Genomic DNA, 18,576 nt, shown 5'->3' on the forward strand with positions numbered 1-18,576 from the left:
TCTGCCCCAGAATTCTGATAACACATTTGCCACTTGGTGGCAGCAGTGCCAAGTGAGGCTGGTGACACATGTGGGAAGCAGTAGCAACAATGGCCTGGCCTTTTCTTCTGAGCACCCTCCGAACCCACAGCCACCTCCTGGAGGACAGAAGTGATGCCCCACGGCCTGATCTACATCCCTGAAGTAGTCTGCTTCTTGCAGCTTTGGTGGAAATTATCACTGCATTACATACTGCAGACAAAAAATTCAACTGCCAGCCCAATTGGCTTCTGTACAAGAAACAGGCTGGGGCTGGGGGGACTCACACTTCTTAGTCCTTTGCCTGAGGCAAAAATGTTTTGGGTTGTTCCTGGGCCATGGGGTCATAGAGGGTACAAAACTGGCTTAGGAGCTGCCCAATCCTACTCTGAAGCCATTCCTTTGTTTCTGATTTTACTTTTTTGGGTAGGGGAAGAACTCTGTGGTTTTCAAAGGCTGCATTTTCTCTCTCTCTCATTCTCTCCCCCCACCCCCATTCCATTTCAACAAAAAGCAGCAAAGAACTTGGAAGATTCTTCCTAGTACAAGAGAGTCTTAATTTGTGTGCTCTGCCTATGGGTATGCTTTCCACGAATTCTCAATTATGTAATTTTCTCTAAGTGCCTAGAAAGGGAAATTAGGAAATGCTGCTTTTGACCAAATGAATATATTTTTTTCACATTGTAGGGTACTATAATTCATTCTTACTTGATTTTTTTTTAAAGTCGGGTGGGGAAGCAGGCCCTATTTGAAATCCTGGCTTTGAAACTGCCTCAGCTTTGTAATTTTCTGTACAAGTAGCAATCACGGCTATGGCTTTGATTAAATGATTACCCATAGGCCTACTCTCGAATGAAATGACAGCTAAGATTCACAAAGACACTACAAAGCTGATCACTTCCTTGAATGTGAAAATGTTCCAAAACAGCATTAAGCGCTATTACCAGCCCTCTTTACTGTGGCACCAAGCATTATCTGTATTTGCTTTCTCTGAAGACAGCCTGATTCCACCCCCCTCCCGCCTTCTCCTCAGGAGTGTTGCTTGAATGAGGAAGAAAAAGCCTGATGAAGGTCAGACCTCTCAAGAGCTCATAGAGTGTATGCCTATGTGTTTATAAACTGTGCCATGTGCCAGCAAGTGCTACCTTTAGAAAGATCTTGAGGCGGCTGAAGATTTTTCCTGCCTTTCTCGGTGGCAATTGAAAACACTTGTCACTCTGTCTGGCAATTTATCAGGGCTGTAGGAATTGCATGGAAACTTGGTTTTAAATAAGAGGCTAACATCCGAGCATGTGAAAAGCGGTTCACTAATATCAGTGCATCTGCATACAGACTGTTTTCGGAGGGGGGGGGGGCTTTTTGTTGTTTTTTGGTTCTATGCATTCCAGGTTTGACTACAAGTGCTTCTGATGGCCCCTTCCAGGATACAGAGAGATGTTTGCACTGTTGGAATCACTGCATGTGTGGTTAGTATTTTTAACAGCGGAGCAGGGGAGAGAACTGTTTGGTCAATGGCTCTTGATGGATAGAACGGTTAACAAATTAACATAGCCTAACCTAACATGTTTTGAAATGTGCCAGGGTAAAGAAGGGCTCACCCATCTTCTCTTGGCATCCAGCAGAGAGGAGCCTGTGGGGATGGTGCCTGGTCAGGAATGCACTTGTGCAGAACAAGGCATGGGATTCTGATGGTGGGCCACAAGGATGTGAGCGCAGCTGTGCAGGATTATAATCCAGGGTAGGAACAGTTGGGTTGGGTGGAGTGGCAATTGAAATGGGGGAATAAAGGAGGAGGCTGGGCTGGAAAGGGAGGGTGGAAGAGGAGGAGAACAGGAGGACATGGATAATCAAGTCAAGTTGCGACAACCCAGATTCAGGTTGGACATCAGGAAAAGCTTCCCCATTGTCAGAGCAATAGAACAGTGGAACCAGTTGCCTAGAGAGGTGGTGGGCTCTCCCACACTAGAGACATTAGAAAAGAAACTGGACAGCCAACTGAGTGGGATGGTGTAAACTGATGTCCTGCAACAGCAGGAGTTGGTTCCAATGGCCTTCCTGACTCCTTCCAACTCTGCTATTCTATGATAATATGATTCTAAGAGCAATGCAGAGGAGACAGAAGGAAGGAAAAAGGCAGGAAAGGAGGCTTTGGGTGAGGAAGACTGGAACTGGCCAGCTTTGCCTGTTGGAGAGTCCCAAGGCACCGACAGCCTGACCGAAGCAGCTGGGGAAAACCTGCAGCCAGACACACAGTTGCGATGCTGTTCTTTAGCCTAGGTCCAGGAAGGAGGAAAGGTTCAGGCCAGGAAAGGAACTAGGCGCTTCGGAAAGCGCAACTGCGATGGGAGACTGTGAGCTGCAGTAAAGGAACCTGGTGAACCAGCTTGCTTTCTTCGTGAGTTTTGCATGGAGGTTAGGCACCAAGGCACCTTCAAGCCCCCCGCACCCCCAGATCCCAGTACAGCAAGTTTTATGGGAAGGACCAACCCCATTGCTTTCAGGGTTTTTAGGTGATTTAATTTAAGGCACATTTATTTCTAAAACTAAAGTAAATATAAGCAATTACCAAGGGGAAACAGTTCTTGGTTACTTCAGAGTTAGGTGTACAGTTCTAGTTGTGCTGATCTTTCTGGATAAGGATTATGCTGTCTGAGAGGTAGAAGAAAAAAGGGGGAGAGTTCCTCCTAGGGATGAGTTAGAAATTTGTTTCAGTTCAGTTTTGATATGAATTTACCAAAATTCACAATATATTTTCATATTCTGTACAGAAAGAACCTAAAATTTATAATCATAGATTATGGGGGAAACCGAAATTTTGCCTAGATTGATCCACCTGGATTAATCCATCTAGACTCAGGGTTTTGAGTGCTTAACTCTTTACAGTGCACAGCCATGTTAATGACATCCAATTAGGGTTGCTACTCCTTTTTTTCTTATAGGTGTATCATCATTAACATGACAGGAAGGCACAACATAGTGCTTTCTTTTCTGGGAACAGCTGTACCTGTTGAAAATGGCTAGTACAGTTGGATGAGATTTTTGTCTTCTAAGAATTTGCCAACATTTGAAAATTCTTAATATTTGCAACAGAAAGAACTTGACATTTAAAGCAAATTCAAATCATAGAGAATTTGAAATTGGCAGATTTCTCATTTCCTAGTCACTGCTCTTTTCATAGCTGTGCAGAAGGGGTGTAGTTTGTCATACAAACATTTTCTAAGGTTGCACAGCCAGCAAATGCGCAGGGATGCGGTCTTCATTCCCAACCTGCCACCATATATGAAGGCTAAACTACATGCACAGCTAAGTGTATCTTTGCCTTTAATAATAAAAAGGTTTTTTTTTAAATTCTGGACATTGTATCAACTGAAGTGATGTAATAGTGGGAGGGAACTGGACTCTTTCTTCCCATTTTGTCATTGTAAAGAAAATCCTTTTCTTTTTTCTGATGCTGGTATTTGCTTCTGGAGGAAATCCCACACAGGCATCAATTGGCGCTTTCTCTCCAATGCCAATACTAGCTTCAGACCAGTGCAGCTCTGTTTTAATCTCATTAATTATCACCCTATTCCAGCTAAGGTAACTTGCATTTTTTCCAAGTTGCCCATTAAATGCAAATACACATTTAATTACTTGTCTAGCCTGGCCCTAAGTAACACACGACCTGGTGTATCTAGAATATGGTTGTCTTATGGGAACAGTCACTTTGCCCCACTCCTGTGGGGTTCGTGTGGTAAACCACAGATCTAGGCTGACCCCAGCCCTCTGTACATTAAATTCATGGAAAACTGGCATGACACCAGCAGAGTAATAAAGAAAAGCATAAGCCATGAGTTAGTCGCTGCTGTATGCAAGTGGACGTTCACATAGCCAGTGGCTGTCTTCCCCATGCGATTCAATGTTCAGGCACAATCTCTGCAAGCATTCCTGAATACGGGAGCAGTCCCTGATGGTCATGTGAATAGGGCAGTCTCTGTTCACGAGTGCTTACTAGCAATCAGTATGGCTTTAAAGAAAACTTATGCTTTCTACCCCAGCAGAAGAACCTATTTTACTACCAACTTATTTTATTTATTAAAGGAAGTTTATATGTGTTTGTGGGGGCGGGGGAGCAACTGCTTCACATTTTATATGTCTTCACAATAACAAAATTAGTAAAAAAAAAAAAATCCCACACAAATCAGCATGCCGGATGTTTTAATTTTACTTGTACTTGCAATCATTGAAAATGCTCCTAAGATAGCATGCTTGTGTGTGTGTGTGTTTTTTTTGTTACATGCTCTTGTAAACTGCATAGACTGATCTTCAGAAATATTTTGGTGCACCCCGATAGTTAATATGTAATTTCAATAGAATCTTGAGTACCTTTCTCTTTTCAGAATCCAGCTTAAATATGAGGAATTTCTCCATTCTTATTAGGATATATTGTTTGTTGTAACACTTTGAGCATCACTTTGCTTGCAGTGGTCCAGTGTTTGCTGCACTCTTTTGCGTATCCTTTCTCGGGGAATGGAATGCATGGAATGCACTGTTGTGGAAAAGCTCCCCAGAATCTGTCCCTCTTCAGTTTGTGGGCTTCTTCTAATGATCACTCTGTCTTAGACAGTGAGCCAAGCCAAGAGGAAGTCCATGAATGCTCATGGGATGCAGGATATGCAACTGGCAACCTTCATCCACAGTTTGTGCAGCACAAAGACTGCAAGGCACAAGTGTGGAAGAGAGATGCTGCTTATGGGGTGTCCATATGGGCTGGATTTCTGGAAGGATTCCTGAGCGAATGTCTGTTGTTTTTACCAGGAAGTTAGGCTCGTGGACTCATGAGAAAGCAGACCAGAGTCCAGGGAGCTGAGCCCTGGGGATCCAATGGATTCCCAACCCCAAAATGGATTCCTCACACATCCCTAATTGAATGTTCCCAGTCTGTGGGCCACCTTGTTGCTTACCACATTTGTTGGCATACTCTTGTTAGAATGTGGATGGTTTTGGTATCTGTAGCTTGAAATAGTTCTTTTGGTTTCTTATCTACTCCGCGTGCCTTTTTCCTTATTTTATTTTATTTATTTATTAAAACATTTTTATGCTGCCCCATTCGCCGAAGCCTTCTAAGTGCTTTCATACCAACTTTCACTTCATGTTATTTTCTAATGTTGCAGGTTGTTCCTCATAGGATTCCTTTTCAAAGGAGTCTTGTCATCTTTTTCTCCCGTCTGTATAATTCTTCCATATATTGCTTCCACCTTCTTTGTATTTTATTCTAGTCAAATAGTGTGTTTCTTTGTTGGGTTTTCAGCATATCTAATCTAGGTTTGAATTTCCCTTTGATTTCTTAGATCTTCTGAGACAGGAAGCCTGGAGAGTATCAGCAAGTCCTTATAGACTATGGCCACTCCCACTCCCTGGCCCACTGGGCAATGCTGGTGCCATACAAGTACCCAGGTGGGCATAGCTGGGAGAGGTGAACCCCACTCGCCTCTCCCAGCCAGGTCTCAGGAACGGACTTCTTCTGAGCTTGTCTTTTCTAGTGTAAAGCACTTTGTGTTTTTCTAACTGAAAATGTCCCATTCCAGTCCATTTTAGTTTGCTCACACCAAGTACTGTGCAGTTTAGCCATTTAATTTTTTGCTCTACGGTTTCTAATTTGCCTTGGTTCATGGTTTGCATATTTTTGTTCCAGTTTTATGTGCTGTGCAGCACTGGACTTTCCTTCTGCCTTTGTGCTTATCAGCCACTAGACCTCCTTTTGGCTTTGATCTAGTTGTGTCACTAGCAACATTCATACTTGACCTTTGCAATTCTGCTTGAGTGCCTTCTCATCTGGGAGTCTCATCTTCTGGCACTATCTCTTGCTTCATTTTGGATTGCTTCATTAGAGGGTTTACGAGGTAAGACTATTCAGAGAGCCAGTGTGGTGTAGTGGCGAAGAGCATGAGGCTGTCTGAATTCTAGTTCCCACTCAGCTATGCATCTTCTGGGTGACTTTGGACGAGCCACAGATTCTCACCCAACCTACCTCACAGGATTGTTGTTGTGAGAATAGGTTTGAGAGCAGGAAGAGGAAAATGATGTAAACTGCTTTGAGTTTAAAAAAACAAACAAACTAAAAAGGTGGGCTATAAATCAAATAAATAAATAAGCGAGCAAGCAGTCTAGTATTGCTTAGCACTAACAAGAGTATCTTGAGTGACACTGAAATTGTCTTTGAAGGATCCTCCACCAGTGTCACTTTCAACTAGTGCTGTTGCCTTGTAGCTGTCTTTGGAATTCCTCCACCCCCATCGCCATCAGAGATACCCATTCTGTTCTGCTGATGTGGCCATTACTCCTGAAGAGGGTGGATTAATCTTAGTCTGCCGTCCCTCCTTTGACCATTCCACCTTCAGTGACCCTGCTAGGGGATCATCCTTTTGAGAGAGTCTGGCATCCTGGTGGCATTGCCCTGGACTTCTCTGACTCTTTCGCCACATTGAGGTGTGCATCCAAGAAGGGATATATATCCAGTAACTCAGGCTATCCCTGCGTTACTGGAATAACAGCTAGTGTAATGGGCAGCTTCCCATCGCCACTGGAAACTTGCCAAGAGGTGCATTTCCAGCGTGGAGCAAGCAAAAGGGAGCTCCATTAGCTCCCCCAGGAATGCTTCTTTCAGCTGGTTACCAGGTTTGCAGCAGGAAGCCTTGTCTTCCCTTTGCACTAGCTGTCATTCCTGCTGGCACAACCTGATGAGCACCAGTGGGCTGTCAGCTTTGGATACTGCCTGTTGCGCTTGAGCAGTATAGGGTGGTAGGATCAACTCATTTTAGAGTTAATAGTCTGCATCTAAAGCTCATGCAGGAGGGTGTATGAATTTACCCACATGCACAGGCACACCAAAGCCGTAAAGGAAAAGTGAAGAACAAACCCAAATGAAATGTAATGAATATCAAGAGAGGAGTTGTGGTCTGGTGTGAACATAAAACTGCACCAAATGCAATGCTTCCCATTCAGAGTGGTAATGGCAAAGCTGAATTAAACTTACTGCAGGCGTGCTCTGTGGGATGATGGGTAGTTAACATGTTTTTGATAAATTCCCTTAATTGATGCTGTATCTGTTTGGAGAATGGCCTAGTGTGTGGCCTTTAGTCTGCATCTGATTTTCAGCATCAACATGGGTAGCATTTTCTACCATTTCCAGAGCTTCTTTATTATATGAAATTATATAATAATGATGATTTAGTGAAGAAAAAAAAGACTAGGCACACGACGTTTGTGGGAAGAAAAGCTAAGCCAAAAGATGGTTTACTTTCTAAATAGTAAATGTGATATAACGCTTTGGAAACATTTCCAAAGGCACTGTGCATTTTGAAATAATCCCCTTATCCCACATTAACCACGCCTAAGTCATAAGACTGCCACATGTCATCTATAATGCATGTTTTTTAAGAGATCACAAAAAGCCACAGACCCAATGACTTGGCTCCCAGATGACCAACCATTAGTGCCAGGAAATAGCCTGGATAATTCAAGGGGTACCGTAATACCAAAAATATCACTAGCAAACGTGCCAGGCCTGATGTCTTTGGCATGCTGCTTGCATGTCAGTTCACTCTGCCAGCCACAGTAGCAGGGTAATCCTGTTCAATTACTTTGGCATCTCCGCTTGACCTGGTGGTTCATGCTGGAAATTGCGGATGATGTTCACGGTGGTTTTGTGCGACACGACTGGAACTATGCAAAGTCCGGTCAGCATATTATTGCCCTGATTTAAAAAATACAATCACAAGCAAAGCTCTCTAATTTGACAAACCAGGTTTGATTATAGATACCAGCACTGATATTTATCGAAAATAGTTCATCAGCTAATATTGGGGAATCCTGGAATCTGGCTTGGGCAGGGATGACGAGCTCTTGTATTCCCAGGAGTCACTTTATTTTTAAAACTGTTGCTTGGAGGCTTGAAGTGTAGGAAATCTTATTTTCCTTATGAGAAAAAGTGCAGGCAAACTTGTTACCAAATTGGATTAAAAGCTAGCAAGGCTCAGGATGCAATGCTAAGTTGAAAAGGGTTGAAAAATGGGTGCATGTGTGTTTGTGCTTGTGTGTGTGTGCGTGTGTGTGCACACGCGTGCACACTTGGGAAATTCCACACCCCCCTAACATTTGGAGCATGGGAACTGGAATAGCAAAGGATACTGTGCATCTCTGTGTATGGTATGGAAGGCGGACGATTCTGCAAATGGTTATTGTTTTCATTGGAGTGTTTTACTTGCAGTCCAAAAGTCAATATCTTCTTTTAAAATGCTGTATATGTTATCTGTCTTGTGAGGCTTAGATGTGAAATCTAGGATATAAATATTTTAAATTAAAAAATAAAATATGCCATTGTGAACCAAGTCTACAGACTTAAATGCATTTTGGTTTGGATACAGGACTGGCCTTCCCTAAGAAAAAGTCTCTCCTCACAGAGGTCCCTCCCACTTAATTTTGGGCAGATCCCCTCTCCCCATATACACATTTAGCAGCTCTCTCCAGTCGGCAGGGCATCCTGACTTTCTGTGTTCCAGTTTGGAAAGACTGGAGGGGCTGCCATGGGAAACTGAGTCCTTCCCACCAGCTCAGTTGACTCTGCTTTCGTTAATTTCCAGCCTTTCACATATCTGACTCCAAATGGGCAAAGAAGGATCAATTTCTGTTGAACTGATATAACAGGCAGCCTGGGCATGAAGAAGGATAAAATATAGACAAATAATGTATCTACCTCAGTACAAGAGAGTGGTAAAAGGGTAGCCTTCAAAGAATACATATGCTAAGTAAGGTTGGACAGGTTTTTCCTTTCCATTCTTTAAGTTTTCAAACTGATAATGACTGCAACTCTATATACACAATTGGGAATGTTTTCTTTATGGTGGCAGTTAAATAGCTTGAACTGACTATGGGGTTTGCCAGATATGATACATTACATCTGAGTCTTATCTTTTCACAGGGGCAGCCAGGGTGTGGGGGAGTATTCAGTCAGTTTCTGCTAGTGCATTGGTCAGTTTCGAGCTTGTGTTGTGAAGGATATAACCCTTCTTTTGGTTTGGTTTGAAGTTAATGAGACTGACAAGCATTCCTCCTCATCTTGTAAGGAGATGAGGAATTCTTCACAGTTCTTCCAGGTCACTCAGGTAAAATATACTGAGATTTTTGTTTTTGTTTAAAATGTTTTGGATACATATGAGTATGAATGTAAACATAGTAAATACTTTTGATTTTAAAAAATGTCTGTGGTAAGGTGTCAGAAAAGTTCTTCTTTGCATAGGTTCATGTGACATTTTCACATGAGTGTTCAAGAATAATGAAACTTATCAAACCACATACACACATTTTGGAAAAAAACATGCAAAAAGAGTAAAATAATGAGATTGGTGGTGTTACGTGCTTAAGACATAGTAAATTGGAAGCACACTAAATCCAGAAGGGGATTAGGAGGCAGAGATATTTGGAAGCATCCTGTCTCGATAGTTTCACTGCTTTGCCTCTATCTTACATGTGGATAGAAATGAAGATTAAAAAATCATGGTCTTAAGAACAAACAGAAGACTTCCAATTCAGCAACAGACATATATCACTTTAGACTTTAGGACTAAAAGTTTTACACCATTTTTATCTGTAAACATGGATAGGATTGTACCTTTAGATAAATATGGATCTTGGCGTCCATTTTTTCCATCATAAGATGGATCTGCTATTGCTCACAATGGAATCCACAGAAAATGGATGCATCTCAGAAGGTTCAGTGTGTTGGGTGGCCTGTGCTTCAGTCCACCATTAAAATGCAGCCATGGAACTTAGCAAGTATTTAATTCCTTTCCATTTATTTATTGAAAACATTTCACTCCAGTTTTTTACCCACATGTGTCCACAGAGCAGTTTTCAACACAGCTTGAATGCCATGAAGCTACATCATGAAACAACCAGGAGTGAACAAACAATAGCAACTAAAACAACAACAACATTAAATCCAAACGACAAACAATATTGAATCCCAAAAACAACAACCCAAGAAGCAGAGGTACTGTGAGGAGAGAGGTGGTGATAGAGACAAGTTCACCAAGAACAGCAAAGGCAGGGGGGTGGGGGTGGATTTGCCATTCTGGACTCCCTCCTTGCTCACTTGGGTTTGGATCACATGATAGTCCACCATAGCTGAAACAAACCACAGAACAGCCCATGGCTTCTCAGGGTGGCTGGTTTGAAAAAACAAACTAGTTGTCCAGAGGGAAGTGATCTGGATTGATAGCCCACCATGACTTGTTACCTTGATGGATTACAGTGTTACCTGAAAGGCGCTTCCTCATAGCCAAGCATCTCCTGGTTGCTCGGAGAAGCAGGAGCCATGGCAGGGAGTCCACTACCTGGTAACAAGTCCTAGCAAAGCAGAGGAGATGAAATCATGGCATTGTTTTACACAGCACAGCACATGATGCAGTGAGCATTGGGTTTGTTCCAGTGAAAAACACTGAGTGAGTTTTGTTATGTATCAAACTGACCAACCCAAAATCAAATTATGAACCACAAATGGAGGAAATTAACTTATAATTGTGACATCCATTATTTGATGAAAAAGAATCTCCCTGTTCAGTCATGGTTTTTGTTTCAGAGGCTAATTCAAATGAGAGGCATCAGATAGCCAACCCTCCGGGTGTGCTGTTTTGTTTGACTCATTTGAAAGGCAGTCTTAGAATTACACTGTCATAACTTTCCCTCTAGACAAGCAGGTTCTTCTGTATGCCACTACTTCAGTCCAAGGGAGACAAATAATACCTTTTTATTGCAATATTTTTAGATACTGGATACATCTGGAAAAATATTCAAGCAGATAATTAGATTGCATTAGCAATGTGTCTGTTGTGGTCTCCCTGATCGCAAAGAAGGCAGCTCTTTATGGAGGACTTGGCCACAGCCCTGCAGAATCTGCTGTGTAAATTGGCCCACGCTAAAGCATGTGGAAAACATTTTTTGGCTGAAACCTGAAACCATTCATGTGGCTTTGACATGGGGAAGCTCTGTCTGCCAACATCAATAGAACTTTGTACTACAAACCAAAATGGTCATTTAGACATGTGTACTTTCATGCTTGCAAATGCACTGAGGTCAAATATTTTTGAATCCTGGGAATTTCCATCCCCCCTGCTTTATACAGCTTCATGTTTCACGCAGGAAATGAGGCTGAGTACAACAAACACAAATCATTGAGACTGACAGAGCATATTGGGTTCAAAACCCAAGCTCTGACTCTAATTGCTCTCCAAAGGCCTCTGGCTCAAGGTAGCTGTTGATTTAGTTCAGCTGTTTCAAATCAACACTGTAAGGTCTTGCTAAGACAAACTGGGCAGGCCACAGTACATGTGTACCACCGGGTCCCTCGGGTGCAAGCATAATGCAGTTAGCATTTGAAAAGGCTGCATTTGTCTTGCATTAAATAAGAGAGATTTTGTTGGCTTGCTCTTTAAAAATTAGCAAAAGCGCCTGACCTTTCATTTGGGGAGGGAGTGGAGGTGGCCGAGGGGAAAGGAAACCTACACTTCCATACAGGTCTCGGAGTGGAGGCCTCATCCCCTCGAAAACGCAAGCCCTTATTACTAAGCATCATCACTGGATAGGAGCGATCCGTTCAGGGTCAATATTTCCAGGGTGAAGGGCTGATACAGTCGTGTTGGTGCATAACGGCGAAGCTGTGAAGCTGATGAGAAGCATGGATGGGCAGCTTTGCCTCTCCTGCCTCCTAAAAGTTAAGTCTTTGGTGTCACACTGTTGGCTGCTACAAAGCATGGAGTACTGAAGAGGGCAAGGGAGAAAGCGGGTGATGGAAGTCATCACAAGGCAAGGGGCAGAGAAAGAGAGGCTCCCGCACCTGGTAAGGGCACTCTCTCTTCTGCATCCTGCCATATGGTTGGCAGGTGCTCTTTGTGCTAGAAACTGACCCTTAATGAGTGGATACATTCTCTAATGAAGCTGATGTGTTGCGGCTCCAGAACAAATACCTGCTCATGTGTAGCTGGGCCATTGCAGGCCAAATGCCAACTGTCGTCTTCAACCAGCAAGACCCTCCCTGTCTTCTCTGTGTCTGGGAATGTGTCACTGCATCTGCTTGCTGAGTGGCGTGATGGACAAACTTTTTAATTGAGCCTTGATTACTTTCCAGTGAATTTTATCAGAGTTACCCACAGGTCAATGTATATAGCCGGGAGAAGCTGCACACAGTGGATTTTCTAGTTCAGAGGGCATAAAAAGTCACTGTTGGGGACAGTTAGCTGCCGGTTTGCTACCCCTGCTCTAGGTCACATTGTCTTTAATATTCATCTTTAATAATAAATCACCTGCACTATTCCAAGCCCTGAACTGGATCCAAACTTAGTCATGCTTAGTGCAGACCCACTGAAAACCGTGAGCCTTAATTTAGCTTGACTAACTGGAGGCTCATTAATATCGGTGGGTTATATAATGCAAATCCGTTCACCGAGAACAGTAACAAGACAGCAAGCTCCGTGCACCGCAGGTGAAATGGCAAGGAAGTGTGTGTGCGAGTCAATGACTATCAGTGCAGATGTTGACCCATGGAGCCCATAAAACCACACCAAAGTAAACTAGGGAAAAGTGCCTCATTTCATGACTATGACTATTTATTATATTACATCTGTCAAGGCAGTTTCAACAGTTCTCTCCATTTTATCCTTGCAACAAGAACCCTGTGAGCTTAGGCGGAGAGCACCTGACTGGCCCAGCGCCACCCAGTGGGTTCCAGGGTTGAGTAGGGACTGAAAGCCAGATCTCCAGTCCCAGTTTAACAATCTAACCACTACACCATATGTGGTCTCAAAAAAGCAACACCAACAACCCTGGTTGGGTCAATCCACCCATCTTTTAGTTAACAGTTAAAGACACTAACTGACTGCACCACAGGTACCTATCAGCACCCTTTGGCATCTGTTCTGTAGCCCCTTTCAGATGTTACTTAGGTTAAGGGGATCATTGCACCGTTGGCTCTGCACCTGCTGGCTGGTGCATTGCCTGCCCCCACCTACAGGCATCCATGGGGTTTTGTTGCCATATGTAAGGGGGAGCCCTAGCAGAGCAGCACTTCTGCACAATCAGGATGGACCCCAAATGGCATGCAGCTGGTAGGGCAAAGGCATTTTTTGGCAGGTAACCACGGCAATGACCATACGCCACTCCAGGCAGAATAGCCAGTGCTGAGGTCATCCCTGCTCCCCATCACTGGGGACATTGTATGTAGGGCACATTGAGGGCTTTCAATGACACAGTAAGACAGTGGGGGAGATGGCTTGGTTGGTTGTCTGAACCCCTCGAGCTTCTTGTGGGAAGGAGTGATGACGGTGAAAACCACGGGGTTCTGGGGACTCCCATAGTCTCCCCGTATGCTCCAGCAGGTGCTGGGGGGGGGGGCAACACAGTCGATCCCTTCAAATTGCGCGGCTGCTGCAGCAGTGCTTGTGGGGGTTACTTTCCTCTCAGCTCTACTCCCAGGGAGACCTCGGGGAAGTTCCTCTGCCCCCACCCTTGCTTGCTGAAGCTGCCCCCTCTTCCTCTGAGCTGTGTCCCCGCTTGCTGTTTCAGGGGGTGCAGGCCCTCCCACTGCATGGCTGCTTCCCCAGCAAAGGAGAGCCCGGGGTGCCCACCTAGCATAGCCAGGAAAGAGGAAGGAGCTGTTTCCCCCAGAAATAGGCTCAAGCAGAGAGTGCTTCCTCCTCTCCTTTCCCCTTGCTGGAGGCCAATGCCACCTGGCTGAGTGGTGGCCGTGCACAGCAAGGGGAAGGGGGACACGGAGGCTTGGGGTTGCCTTGGCTGGGTGCTGCCACTGAGAGCTATGTGCAGAGCAAAGGGAGCTGTGAAGGTGGGTGAAAAGTGCCGACTAGGCACTTCTCAGCAGCTGTCATCCCTGCTCTGCTTTTCTGAGTGTCCCCTGGATAGAAGACAGGGGAGCTGGTGCCTGCAGACTCTGAGCAGAAACTTTTTTATTGAGCTCATTTGGCAGAATGGGGCCCCCAGGCAACGTTAAGCCCAGTGTGTTCATGTCATCTCCCCTGGCTTGAAGGATCAGCTGAACTCACCCAGTATCTTGCACAAAAATGCCCAAAGGAAGCAGATATGGCTGCAGGGTGGGGCAGAAAATGGATTCCTGTTGCCAAGAAAACTAGGCTGATCCTCCTTTGCCCCCACCAAGCCGTGCTTTCTGAGTGCACAGAGTGTAGCAAGTGATGCAGCATGTAAGGGATGCGCATGAATAACCTCCACGTCTGAATGGTCATCCTCATTTACATTTTGCCCCAGCTAGTCATACGCTCACCTTAGCAGAGCTGGTTTATGAGAAGATTCTCGCCGCAAAGTGCTAGGAATCAGGAAACAGCCAGTGCACGGAGGGCACGAGGCTCGAACAACGGGGCATGTCCACTCTCTCCTGGCCTGTTCCGAATAAGCGCAGCAGGAGGTGTGTGCCTGTCCATGGTGACATCAGCACATTGGCTCATATCAGTTTCCTGAATGCCATGACATCATCTTGTGCTCACTGTGTGATTCCTGATGGGCTAGGATCATGCTGTGAATGATAAGCGCTTTGAAGTTTTTAAAAAATGGTGGCAAAGCAGAGGCAAATCAAGGAAACAATGGCTGAAAACAAGCATGATCACATGGCTAGAAGAGTAGAAGGTCAAAGGGATTTGTATTTTTAACAACTGTCCACTCTGAAATGGCAGCTTACACACATATAGGAACCACAGACTTCACAAAAACGTGGTGCAGCACGATTATATATTTTTTCCTCTCAGATCAAGGCCTGCACAGGACTTTCAGACAGGCAGTGTTTTTCCCCACCTTTGCCCTCTGACATCTTTTGCCATCATTTCCCCCCCTTTCTCTTATCGTTAGCATTGCTGCCAGCTCAGTTGCATCAATATGTGTCTGTTGATAGATGTTTGCTGGGAACAGCGTCTGAGCTCTTTTAGGAATTTCGGCATCACTGTGAAGTTAATCAAACCAATTTGAAAAATGTATTGTCTCAGATTGCTTAAAGTTTTATGAAGCATTGTATGCATTGACTTACAGCTGTGCTTCTCTGGCATCCCATACGTATTTAAAAAAAGCTGTAGTAAGACAGGGAGTTTCCATAATAAAACTGGAAGCAGCACGATTCTTTTCAAGTGGAATAATATGCAGTACCTCCAGTGTTTGGATGGATGGATGGATGATGATGATGATGATAACAACAACAACAACAATAATAATAATACAGGACCAAATGTGTAATCAGTCCATAGGCAGGATTCAGGGTGGAAACAGTAAGATAGCCAAATATCCTCCGGCTGATGCTTACACGTGGTCCACATGGCAGCTTACGTGGAGTGGGGAAGGAACAATGTCACCTGTGGCCATGTTCTAAGCTCGGCATGCTGCCCTGATACTGAAGCTGTGGTGATGCTGGAAGGGGCATTTATGTTTCAGCTCAATGTTGTATGTGGCCAGGAGAGCCGTCTTCCCTCCTGGAGACCCTAGTGATGTGGGATTTTCAAGCAGCGATTATCTAATGAGTGGACACATCTGAGCATTCACTACATCCGAACCCAGACAGACAGCTGAGCCCCCCACGACAGCCAGAATTCCAACCATATGCCCAGAGATGGGGAAAGACGAGTGAGAGGGAATGTTATTAACTACAAAAGGTCGCTGCGAACCACTGGTGACGCAATGGTGCTGATCCTCTGTTCTCATGCTTTGGAGCACACTGAGCGATTACCATAATTGCTCCGGTATGTCTTATTGTTTAATGGCCTCATCCTATCTCCGTGATAGCTTGGCGATGGCTTTTGCCTGAGAGCCATGAACGTGTAATTTCTTTTGTCTTCCTGGCTTTGCTTCTGTGAATAGGGGCTGCTTGACTGAGCGGTAGTAAATAGCTGCCCTGTTAGCAGGCTTTCAATAAGGGATTGCTTTCTTTGGAATTCCATCAACCTTGTTCCTCATTTGTGTAGTAACAAGGCAGGCATGTCCTGACCCATCAATCAAGCTTTGAAAGGGCCATTCATAACAATGCCTATTGGACACACAGAGGCTACCCCACAATCACACTGACTATTGTAGCAGGCGCTGGAGCTATCCAGTTCCTTTTGCAGCCAATGGCAACATTTCCCTGATTTTTCGTGAGATCAGGAAGCAAAAGGTTTGGCAAAAGGCAGCGGTCCAGCCAAACTGGTTGTGAAAATCAAGATGCAACTTGGCACCAATATTTGGCATTTTGGTACCAAACTTGCTTGCTTGTTTAACCTCCACCTGCAAAAAAAGCAAACTGCACCTTAAATTCATGTAACGATGTTTAAAAAGATAGAGATTTGTCAATTAAGCTATGAGAAACATAAAAACCTATATAGTTTTTTAAAGGGCAGGAATTACCACTTCTGGGGTCCAACTTTTTTGCCAAGATAGGTATACAATGTTCTCTTTACCCATTGTTCCCTTATTTTGAATAGTTAGGAGAAGTGACTCATGTGTGAGAGAATGGCAGTTGTATAGACGCCCGCAGAACAATCTTAAGTGTGTGTGCTAGTGTGTGTGGGAAATGTGGGCAGTCTGGCAGGAAGTTGGGATATTTTTCCCAGGGTTTCTTCATCCTTCTTTTCCAATCTTTCCCTCTGGCCACCATGCAAGCTGTTGTAATTAACAGGCTGAATTTTAGGGTCTCTCAGGGGACTGGAACAGTTCTGAATCAGGTGGAAGAAGGGTCAATTCCAGAGGGCTTTCCAAACATCTCATTTGGGAACTATCCCTGGTGGAAAAACCACCGGGGGTAGATATGTGTGTCCTGTGGACACATGGAGAGCCACCAAGCTGAATGCATCCCTTCACATGGGCAGAGAGGCACTTCCGCTCCTTTTTCCAGCTTGCTAATCTCTCTCAAGAAAAGCAATAGCTATTTTTCAGTAACCATGCAATTTTACTTGACCTTTATTATTTTAAACAATAAAGCTGAAAAAAAAATAAAACAGGTTGGCCGATGATACCGAGTCCTTACACTGGTTGTTTTGTGAAAATTTCAGAATCTGCAATTACGCCTAGGGAGACCTTGAGGTTTGGACTGAAGTGTGTGTGAGGAGTGCAGAAACAAATTCACCCACTTAGGAAATAACCAGGAGGAATTAAAGCAAGCAAACAAACAAATGCTGGATCCCAGCATTCTTGAGCAGATGGAGGTTTATATGCATGGTCCAAAGCCTTCACATTGTTGCTGTGATCACTGGCAAATGAAAGATGCTGTCTGCTGTAAAGCCCAGCCTTCCCTGTCATCACCTTCCATCCTCTACGCAATTGCAAATTGAAAACAAGGAAGCAGAGCAGTGACAAAGTGGCAGGGGGTTCTGGGGACAGCGGGGCGAGCCCTGGCGGCTCTCTTGGCCTTTGAAGCTTTATGAGGTTTTAAAGAACTCTGAAAAGAAGCGGGAGCCTCCCCCCAAAGATCCACTAAATCTGTTCTAAATTGGAATGGACTGGTTTGGAGTGATGGTTGTTCCTGTAAACTGGAGCACTGTCACTGAGGCAGCTGTGGAAGAGGCCGACAGATGTGAACTAGTGCCATCAGCCTGCATGCCAGGGTCCCTTGCCTGCTAAGATGTTACCAGTTCAGTCACTCATGTTAAGCTCAAGCACTGAATTAGTAGACAAGAGACAAGGAGGAGCAAGCAATTTTACAGTGTGCCTGAATGCCTTGGAACAGCAGGTGCTGTCACAGGCCTGTGCCTGCAGTGTCCATCAGCCAGGCTCCCTTAAACAGAAAACAAAATGAAACCCAACTTTTTAAACATAGGCAACAGTGGTAGCCGAATAATCATATTGTGTGATACATGTTGAACTGCAGGCTGAATCACAAAGGTTCACTGTAAGCACTGACAACGGTGGTCTCACTAGACTGGCTCCACCGACCTAGTATGCCCAATGACGCATTCGTAAAATAGGGTGATCACATCAGCAAAAGAAGAGGACAAAAGGGGACAAAGTTTGGCATAATATTTGACTATCCTAATTGATGGAGATGCACTTTTAGGAAAAAAATATTATAATTTAAATAGAAATACAATATATCACACCATGATGGGAAACAGCATGATCTGTGCGCCTGTTGTCCAGAGACTAGTCATTGATGGACAACTTCAAGCCGTCAGACGCTCTCCTTGTTGAGGGTGTTTTTGATTGTACACTGGGCAAGACTTTAAACAGAGTATCATTCCAAATAGAGAACTGTCCTGTGTAAAGCTGGCCACCTGGCCACCCTACCTTCTCAGCCAACATTCACACTGTTTTGAAAGCAGAATGCTGAAAACTACCCATTAGCATGTAAAACATGACTGAAGAAGTGAATTCTAGCATAGGGAAGTAGAATTCAAAGAATCAGAGAATAGTAGAGTTGGAAGGGGCCAAGAAGGACATCAGATCCGATCCCCTGCTGTTGCAGGTCAACAATCCGCACCATCCCACTCAGATGACTGTCTAGTTTCTTCTTAAATGCCTGTAGTGTGGGGATGCCCACGTCCTCAT

The sequence above is a fragment of the Varanus komodoensis genome, unplaced genomic scaffold, assembly GCF_004798865.1.
Source record: "Varanus komodoensis strain SLA01 unplaced genomic scaffold, ASM479886v1 scaffold5, whole genome shotgun sequence".
Classification (NCBI taxonomy): domain Eukaryota; kingdom Metazoa; phylum Chordata; class Lepidosauria; order Squamata; family Varanidae; genus Varanus; species Varanus komodoensis.